The following is a 10,444-nucleotide window of genomic DNA, read 5'->3' as shown; positions in this document are numbered from 1 at the left end:
GCACACACACACACCGCTCTCTCTCTCTCTTGCTCGCGCGCGCTGACAGTAGCTGATTCCGCATTACCTCCTCTCCTAGGTTCACGAAACGGTCGTCCATAAAATGCATTGCTGTTCTGTTGTAAGTGATCCAAATAAAGTGCTTTTGCTTTCGCACTGAAACACACAGCGTCTCCCTGACATGGCTGCTTCAACACTAACTGCGGTTACTGACACCATGCCTTCTTTCTTTGCGTGCACATTTGCGGCGGGATTATGCAAATATTTCCACATAGTGGGGTAGATATGTGGGGGCGTGTTAGAATGAGCCGTTTTAGGGGGGCGTGGCAGAGTCTTAACTTTGATAAATAATATCTCTTTGGTTTTGAGACTTTAGTCTTTGCAACTTCAGGGATCTTATCTATGCACAATCAGCTTGTAACACTCCAAAGAGAAAGGAAAACTTGAAATCGCATCATATGACCCCTTTAAGTCCTTCCTGGCCTCGTCAATACAACAGGATGATTTCATTTCAAATTTTGTAAGAACAAAATGTGGATTTCAGTCAAACAACAACAACTTATTGTTTAATTGTATGTTAGCAATATAGCTGCCTGGATGAGGGAGAAAAACCTCAACAATACACATTAATTGGAAACAAAGTCAATTTCGACCTGTAACAATAAAACTACCTCAGTAAACTGGTTTTAGGGGTTTGGATTAGGATTTGTCCTATTTGCAGCTATTAAACAAATGTACAAATGTAATGATTAACCAATCAAAATGTTTAAAAATTATTAAACAAGAGCCATAAATCAGAACTACCAAAACATTTAAATCAATACATCCTAAAGCATCTAGACTGTTCACAGACTGCAAGTTTGTCATGTTGTTCTTTAGTATGACAAATGCAGTACAGCAGTAGAGTAGAATTTCTATATGCTAGAAAGTTCACTGACAAGGGTTTCCTGATATTGTGGAAAATCTGAAATAACAGATCATCATACATCTTTATTGAGTAGAACCTGAAATGCTGTTAGGTCCAAAGGTGCTTGAAGTAATGCTAAAATTTTCACCAGCAACTCCAGAAGTTTATCTATTTAAATTTGCTAGATTTCAAATGTTAGTAATGAAAGTAGCCCAAGATAAATTAATGTTTTGTGATTACACACACTGTGGATCATTATAAGAAGCTCTACAAACACAGCAGGTACACACATGCTGGCAAGTGGTGAAAGGATATATAAAATCATGAGAGATGACCATGCATAAGGACAAACTTAAAAAAATAAAAAATAATAATAAAATTAGTCAGTGGGGGGGAAAAGCCCAGAGTACGTTTTAAAACCTTGCTGTTGCCAAAGGATAAAGGAGGGTGGGCTTTTCCTTCACTAAAAGATTATTATATAGCAGCACAAATCAGGACAGTGGTAAACTGGTGTGACCCACATTATCATGCTCCGTGGAAGGATATGGAAAGTTGTATTTCAAAGAATATTCCTATACAAGCCATATTAACAGATGGCAAGTTACGACAATATAGCACATCGATGTTCAGAGATGCGAGTTTTTAGAGGTCTGCTAGTCTTACCAATATAACATAAACCACAGGGGCAACGCAACAGGTAAATGACATTAGCGGTCACACACACACACACATGATGCGCAAAACTCTGCATTTGAACAGTCAATAGCAAATACTTAAACTAATAACAAAACATACTTACAGTAGCTGATTCAGAAGCGCCAGATTGTCATAGCAAAGTCAGAATTACCTCCTCTCCTAGGTTCATGAAACGGTCGTCCATAAAATGCATTGCTGTTCTGTTGTAAGTTATCTTAAAGATTCCTAAATGCATCTACTTCTGGTAGGCCAAATAAAGTGCTTTTGCTTTCGTCTAGAAACACACAGCGTCTCCCTGACATGGCTGCATCAACACTAACTGTGGTTACTGAAACCGCGCCTTCTTTCTTTGCGTGCACATTTGGGTGGCATTATGCTAATATTTCCACATAGTGAGGTAGATATGTGGGGCGTGTTAGAACGAGCCGTTTTAGGGGGGCGTGGCAGAGTCTTAACTTTGATAAATAATATCTCTTTGGTTTTGAGACTTTAGTCTTTGCAACTTCAGGGATCTTATCTATGCACAATCAGCTTGTAACACTCCAAAGAGAAAGGAAAACTTGAAATCGCATCATATGACCCCTTTAAGTCCTTCCTGGCCTCGTCAATACAACAGGATGATTTCATTTCAAATTTTGTAAGAACAAAATGTGGATTTCAGTCAAACAACAACAACTTATTGTTTAATTGTATGTTAGCAATATAGCTGCCTGGATGAGGGAGAAAAACCTCAACAATACACATTAATTGGAAACAAAGTCAATTTCGACCTGTAACAATAAAACTACCTCAGTAAACTGGTTTTAGGGGTTTGGATTAGGATTTGTCCTATTTGCAGCTATTAAACAAATGTACAAATGTAATGATTAACCAATCAAAATGTTTAAAAATTATTAAACAAGAGCCATAAATCAGAACTACCAAAACATTTAAATCAATACATCCTAAAGCATCTAGACTGTTCACAGACTGCAAGTTTGTCATGTTGTTCTTTAGTATGACAAATGCAGTACAGCAGTAGAGTAGAATTTCTATATGCTAGAAAGTTCACTGACAAGGGTTTCCTGATATTGTGGAAAATCTGAAATAACAGATCATCATACATCTTTATTGAGTAGAACCTGAAATGCTGTTAGGTCCAAAGGTGCTTGAAGTAATGCTAAAATTTTCACCAGCAACTCCAGAAGTTTATCTATTTAAATTTGCTAGATTTCAAATGTTAGTAATGAAAGTAGCCCAAGATAAATTAATGTTTTGTGATTACACACACTGTGGATCATTATAAGAAGCTCTACAAACACAGCAGGTACACACATGCTGGCAAGTGGTGAAAGGATATATAAAATCATGAGAGATGACCATGCATAAGGACAAACTTAAAAAAATAAAAAATAATAATAAAATTAGTCAGTGGGGGGGAAAAGCCCAGAGTACGTTTTAAAACCTTGCTGTTGCCAAAGGATAAAGGAGGGTGGGCTTTTCCTTCACTAAAAGATTATTATATAGCAGCACAAATCAGGACAGTGGTAAACTGGTGTGACCCACATTATCATGCTCCGTGGAAGGATATGGAAAGTTGTATTTCAAAGAATATTCCTATACAAGCCATATTAACAGATGGCAAGTTACGACAATATATAGAAAACATAGAAAACCTATGGACAAAACTTACTTTAAATGTTTGGGCAACAGTGGTAAAGGAATTTAATTTGTTGGAACACAGTACAGTTTTGAAATGGTTTGCTTATGATTCAGACTGCACCCCAAACAGGTTGGATAACAGATTTAAATTGTGGGCAAATAAGGGAATTACTTATTTTTGCTCCATCATTGAGAAAGGTGAAATTTTACATTTTCAACTGCTAAAGGAAAAGTTTTTTTCTAGAAAATCAGGATTTCTACAGATACTTCTAGGTTTGAAATTATTATGATAAAAATATAAAAGGAAAACTCAAAGATAATTTGAATCCATTGATAGACCTACTTAAGAAGGCACACACATCAGGTATTAGATATAAGATAGTTTCCCAGATCTACAAGAGTTTGGAAAATATGAAAACACTCTACAACCTATATCAAAGAGAAATGGAGGACAGAATGTGGAATAATCTTTACTGATGAAGAGTGCTCTAATATATGGACATTTCAATGGAAATCAACTAGTTCATTAAATTGGAAGGAATATTGTTGGAAAAACGTTATTAGATATTTTAAAACACTAGTTCAAACGGCCAAATACAGTAATATTTCTTCAAAATGTTGGCGAAACTGTGGATGTAATGAAGCAAACCATTATCATATATTTTGGGAATGCCTACATATTCAAGAATACTGGAAAGAAATACAGGAGGCACTTAAATATATTTTTAGAAGAGACATACCTTTAGAAAGCAAATTGTTGTATTTTGGCTGCGTATGTCCAGATATAGTAACAGCAGATAATAAATACCTGATGGATGTGCTTTTGGCAGCCAGTAAGAAAGCAATTACACGTAAATGGTTAAAACAAGAGAGACCAACTTTAGATAATTGGATAGATGTGACCATAAAGATTTATACAATGGAAAATATCACTTTTTTGGTTAATTTAAAGAAGGATGCCTTTCTGGGAAAATGGAGGAAATGGGTTGAATATGTATCAGAAAGAAGGTCTGATTTTGTTGTTATAAATAAATAAAAGATTATCAATATATAGATAGATACATGTAATATAATATATGCTTGTGTGTGAATATGTACATGTTTGCAAATATGCATGTACTCCGTTTAATATCTATATACATAATGAAGGTCATTTGAGGTTATTCTGGATGGAATTGAATTAGGACACATGTTCTCTCCCTGGATGTATATAGCTTTTTTTTTTTTTATATACATTTTATTTTAACGTTACTTTTCTTTGTAAAAAGGAAAACCGGTTATACTTTGAAACAATTTAATGAAGGTTGAGTATAATTTATAGTTAAAACATACTAGGTAATTGTACATAATTGTACAAGATACTCCATGGTTGCATTGAGCATTGTATGTAACTTGAAATATGCTACATGATTGTACTCAAATGAATGTTCACAACAAAAAAACAAAAAAATAGAAAAAAAAAATTAGTCAGTGGGAAATGCTATTGGATAAAGTGAATTGCTGTTATTTACTGTAGTCTTGTAATAGTTAAGTCAATTTACCACTTGAACAAACAGGGAAAGATTTATACCTACTCATTGTTTGTTCCTATAGAGCAGGGGTATTCAATTAAAGTTCCAAGAGGTCCGGTCTCTATATTTCCTATATATATATATATATGGGTACCAGTAATGCTTTGTAAAAATAAATAAATAAATAAATAAACAGTCAAAATAGTCATCAAAGATGAGTATATTAGGTCCTCAGAGCCAAAGGCCAGTGGCTTCTGAGAATTTCTCAGTTGAGCACAATTAGATATGAATGAATATTAAAAGATAAGAAAAGATGTTTTATCAAGCTATTATTATTTTTTACGTTTAGATACATATGTAAGGCAGAAGGCCATGTGACAGAAAAGACACTGTATGGGGGTTCAGAATTTTTCCAGTATTTTTATATATTTTTCTTAAAACAAACAATCAAAACGCTCTCATCACGAGCAGAAAACAAAGTTAACTAGTAATTTCAATGTTTATGTTGTCTTTCCTTGCAATGTACAAATAATTTTCCCAATTTGAAAAATTATATGTTTATTTTTAAAATGCTCTTAACATACTGATTAATAATGCTAAATGTAGATGAAAAAAAAAAAAGTCTTGTTCCAAACCTGGTTTGAACAGTCAGAGTATGATAGGTAAAAATAACTATATATTTGCAGCATTGTTGTTTTCTGCAGGGTTTCAGCAAAAGTATCAATCTATTTTGCTGCTCACTGTTTTTCTGCTTCTGTTGTTAAAATAACTGCGTCATCCGCAGCTGTTAATGGCGCTTTAGTGTCTTTATAGAGAAGCAACGCACACAGAGTGGGCTTGAATGAAGTGTGTTTGGCTCTAGATAAAATAAAAAATATTAGAGTATATAACAGCTAAAGATCATTACAATAAACGACTCTAAAGTGCATCTCTATTTGACCAAAAATTGCGTAAAAAAGATCAGCACAGTCATTTTCCTATATATAATTCCTTTGTGCTCCACAGAAGAAAGAAGTTTTAGAAGAACATGAGAGTGAGTAAAAGATGACAGATTTTCATTTTTGGATCAACTATCCCAACTAACAGAGCCAAATGCATGAACACACTTTTTAAACCCAAATTTTTGGTTGTATCAATATATAGATAGATACATGTAATATAATATATGCTTGTGTGTGAATATGTACATGTTTGCAAATATGCATGTACTCCGTTTAATATCTATATACATAATGAAGGTCATTTGAGGTTATTCTGGATGGAATTGAATTGGGACACATGTTCTCACCCTGATTGTATATAGTTAACCCCCCCCCCCTTTTTTTTATTTATTTATTTTTTATACATCTTATTTTAACGTTACTTTTCTTTGTAAAAAGGAAAACAGGTTATACTTTGAAACAATTTAATGAAGGTTGAGTATAATTTATAGTTAAAACATACTAGGTAATTGTACATAATTGTACAAGATACTCCATGGTTGCATTGAGCATTGTATGTAACTTGAAATATGCTACATGATTGTACTCAAATGAATGTTCACAACAAAAAAACAAAAAAATAGAAAAAAAAAATTAGTCAGTGGGAAATGCTATTGGATAAAGTGAATTGCTGTTATTTACTGTAGTCTTGTAATAGTTAAGTCAATTTACCACTTGAACAAACAGGGAAAGATTTATACCTACTCATTGTTTGTTCCTATAGAGCAGGGGTATTCAATTAAAGTTCCAAGAGGTCCGGTCTCTATATTTCCTATATATATATATGGGTACCAGTAATGCTTTGTAAAAATAAATAAATAAATAAATAAACAGTCAAAATAGTCATCAAAGATGAGTATATTAGGTCCTCAGAGCCAAAGGCCAGTGGCTTCTGAGAATTTCTCAGTTGAGCACAATTAGATATGAATGAATATTAAAAGATAAGAAAAGATGTTTTATCAAGCTATTATTATTTTTTACGTTTAGATACATATGTAAGGCAGAAGGCCATGTGACAGAAAAGACACTGTATGGGGGTTCAGAATTTTTCCAGTATTTTTATATATTTTTCTTAAAACAAACAATCAAAACGCTCTCATCACGAGCAGAAAACAAAGTTAACTAGTAATTTCAATGTTTATGTTGTCTTTCCTTGCAATGTACAAATAATTTTCCCAATTTGAAAAATTATATGTTTATTTTTAAAATGCTCTTAACATACTGATTAATAATGCTAAATGTAGATGAAAAAAAAAAAAGTCTTGTTCCAAACCTGGTTTGAACAGTCAGAGTATGATAGGTAAAAATAACTATATATTTGCAGCATTGTTGTTTTCTGCAGGGTTTCAGCAAAAGTATCAATCTATTTTGCTGCTCACTGTGTTTCTGCTTCTGTTTTTAAAATAACTGCGTCATCTGCAGCTCTTAATGGCGCTTCAGTGTCTTTATAGAGAAACAACGCACACAGGAAAGGCTTGAATGAAGTGTGTTTTACTCTAGATAAAAAATATTAGAGAATTTAACAGATCATTACAATAAACGACCCTGAGCGCTTGTGTGAACCGCCCTGTTGTTTGTGAAGCGCTACTCATTTTATTTAGAAATGGTAAAATTGTGCTGCCATTGCCATTATGTCTCATGGTCTGGTTAGAACCAAGCCGAGGTCCGGACCCAGACTGCGGTCCACCATTTGAATATGCCTGCCATAGAGTAAATAAAAACCATTCCCTCTGCCTATTCCCAGACTATACTCAAATGTTTTATTTGTTAATTTAAATAGCCTTGTAAAATCTAGAACAAATGAAATTGTTTGGTGAAATACAACGGCTCAAATGTGGTAGGGCTGTCAAAATGGCTGAAAAACTAGACGTCCCTCTAGAAAATGCGATAAATATGCGTTCTGTGTGAACGGCTTGGTTTTGGTTTTTACGTAAACAACATCTTCCCCGCATTGATTGTTCTGTTTTTCTGCAATATTTTGAATGAACAACGTAGCAGCGACGCATCTAGTGGGTTCAACTGGATAGGCTAACAAAAGCATTAAAATGCAATGACACTTACATCGTCGTTGCATTTCGTGCGCCACTGATAAGGCTACCTGACGCACACCTAAAATTCGAATGCAACATTTTTGCATTCGAATGTGGATTTTTATTTTAAATTCTAAATTTTTTTTTATTAAATTAAATTTTTTTTTGACAGCCCTAAAATGTGGGGGTGCCAACCAGTGGCTACTAGTGTGCACGGTCTGTCTTCTCTGAGAAAGACAGCTGAGGTGGCAATATAGCAAGGTGTGCAAGAGAAGGGGGGTTACCCTTCTGAATCTGACACAGTGTGGATTGTGTTCCCGTCCTAATGGAATTGCAGAAATATTCTGGGGGAATCCTATTACGTAGCAAATGGAGTGCTGCAATAATGTACTCACAGTCATTTTCCCACTGTGGTTAGCCTCCTCCCGCTCCGCCAGGGCTCTCAGGAAGTTATCTTTGAGTTTCTTTCCTGTACTTGCCAGCTTCCTGGAAAAGACAACATTTAAACAGTTTGAAATGTCTCTTAAAAATCTCTTTCATGCCTAAATGTTCTCGGTTTAATTTGTTCTCACGGACAAACATTGATGCTTACTTTTTGATATTGATGCATTTTCATAGACCCAAAAAACGAGGTGTTTAAATAAAACTCTTTCAGAAATCCACTGTATGGATCAAAGTATTGCGATATGAATGTACTTATGAATTTGGATGTATTTCTTTTTATCTTTACCTCACAGAGTCAAATCACCTTTTAAAAGATATATCACAACAATATTTGTCTTCAAGAAATATGAATAAAAATGCATCCAAAATATCTGAGAGAAACAAATATTCCTCTGATTTAAATTACAACTGAACTGTAAAATACACCAAATGCCTACAGTCATTGTAACAATGATATGGATTATAAAACTATCCAGAATATCTGGTTTCATTAAAAGTATGAAATATGCTGCCTGAAAAATGTAAATAATCTCAAGGAGTGATTTCCGACAAAATTATATCTTCATAAAATGAATCATACTGCTTCCACCCTAAGACTGCTGGTAATTAATCATAGTGGGAATTGCTATTGAATAAATCCTCTCTTGAATTATTATCTCTGTCATTTCAGGAAGGTTTTTTTCTCTCTGTGCTATTTGGCCCATTTCCATGAAAGCAAAGATTTGGCAAACTCCAGCCTGTACACCTGACATAACACTCATTGGCATTCATCTCTCAGACGTTTCACAGTGCAGTACCAGCAATAGCGCCTTGTCATTCACCCCAAATTTGCTCAACATTCATAATGTCTGCAGTATACCTGTAGAATCATCTGTCTGCCAGTAAACAAGTATTTGAGAACCTCTTTTTTTCCCTCTCAGTTTCGCAGAGAGCAAAAACATGTGAAAAGGGCAGCAGAGATTACCCTCTCCTCATATCACAGAAAAAAATGTAACACACTGCCTCATTTAACCTATCAAACTTGGTCTGCTTCCTACAAAAAAAGAAAAAAAAAGAAAAGTAAAATCTTAAAGGAACAGTTCACCCAAAAATGAAAATTATTACTTCACCCTCCTAATTTATTATTATCATTATTTATTTATTTTTAATCTGTGGAACACAAAGAGATGTATCAAGCACAATGTTCAGACACCTCTTATCCATTCAACAAAAGTGGATGTTGACTATGGCTGTCAAGGTCCAAACAGTACGAAACATGACCTTAAAAAAAGTTGATTTAGCTTTTACAAAAAAAAAAAAAAAACCCTCTGAAATCTCATTTTCCGTTAAAGGATTGTTAGGCTGCATTAATTAGGTCAACCGGAACCGGGAACACTTCCATAACAGTTGAATAGTTTTTATGAAAGTAAACATAAAAAAGACCAAAGATATGGTCAGTGAACTGACTGGAAATATGGCTCTTTGTTATTGTCTTCTTGCATTATTGACAAACTATTTTCCTGTTTAACACTGTAAAGCTGCTTTGACACAATCAGTAATGTATAAAGTGCTATACAAATAAAGGTGACTTGACTTGACTTGACTTGACTATAGGCTAAGCGGCAGGCTAATTGGATAGTTGTATGCTAAGTTAGTACGCTAATTGATTAGCTTGTAAAACTTCACAAAGTTCTTGCAAGTAAAGTAACCACATCACATATTTTGATCATCTTGATGGTGAACACATACCATCTACTTATTAAAAACCAAGTCATTTTGAACAATCGCCATTTTGGTCTAATAAATGATTACTCATGGACTTACCCCTCATTTTTCTGCACCTTCAAACAATGTGTGAACATACATATGAGAACTAATGAAGTTTGTGAACAGTTTTATTCCTCGTTATGTGGCATCGATAGCTCTTTGATAATCATGAATAATTCACTCAACTGTGAATTGAGTTCACCAAAGGAGTAGCCATTTGCAATGCCTGATAAAATAAAAACATAAAAAATATATATATAATTGAGCCTTTGCATAAGGTATAGGTAAATTTCTATAATTCGAATCCGTTAAAGGATTGTTAGGCTGCATTAATTAGGTCAACCGGAACCGGGAACACTTCCATAACAGTTGAATAGTTTTTATGAAAGTAAACATAAAAAAGACCAAAGATATGGTCAATGAACTGACTGGAAATATGGCTCTTTGTTATTGTCTTCTTGCATTATTGACAAACTATTTTCCTGTTTA

The 10,444-nt window shown here is 34.1% G+C and overlaps 1 pseudogene; it reads right to left on the bottom strand.

Moving 5' to 3' along the window:
- The window catches only part of LOC107744875 (uncharacterized protein C4orf22 homolog), a 64,426-nt pseudogene that overhangs the window by 31,414 nt on the left and 22,568 nt on the right, over positions 1–10,444 (bottom strand).

The sequence above is a fragment of the Sinocyclocheilus rhinocerous genome, unplaced genomic scaffold (assembly GCF_001515625.1).
Source record: "Sinocyclocheilus rhinocerous isolate Xijiao unplaced genomic scaffold, SAMN03320098_v1.1 scaffold167, whole genome shotgun sequence".
NCBI lineage: Eukaryota > Metazoa > Chordata > Actinopteri > Cypriniformes > Cyprinidae > Sinocyclocheilus > Sinocyclocheilus rhinocerous.
This window is presented reverse-complemented; position numbering and strand designations above follow the sequence as displayed.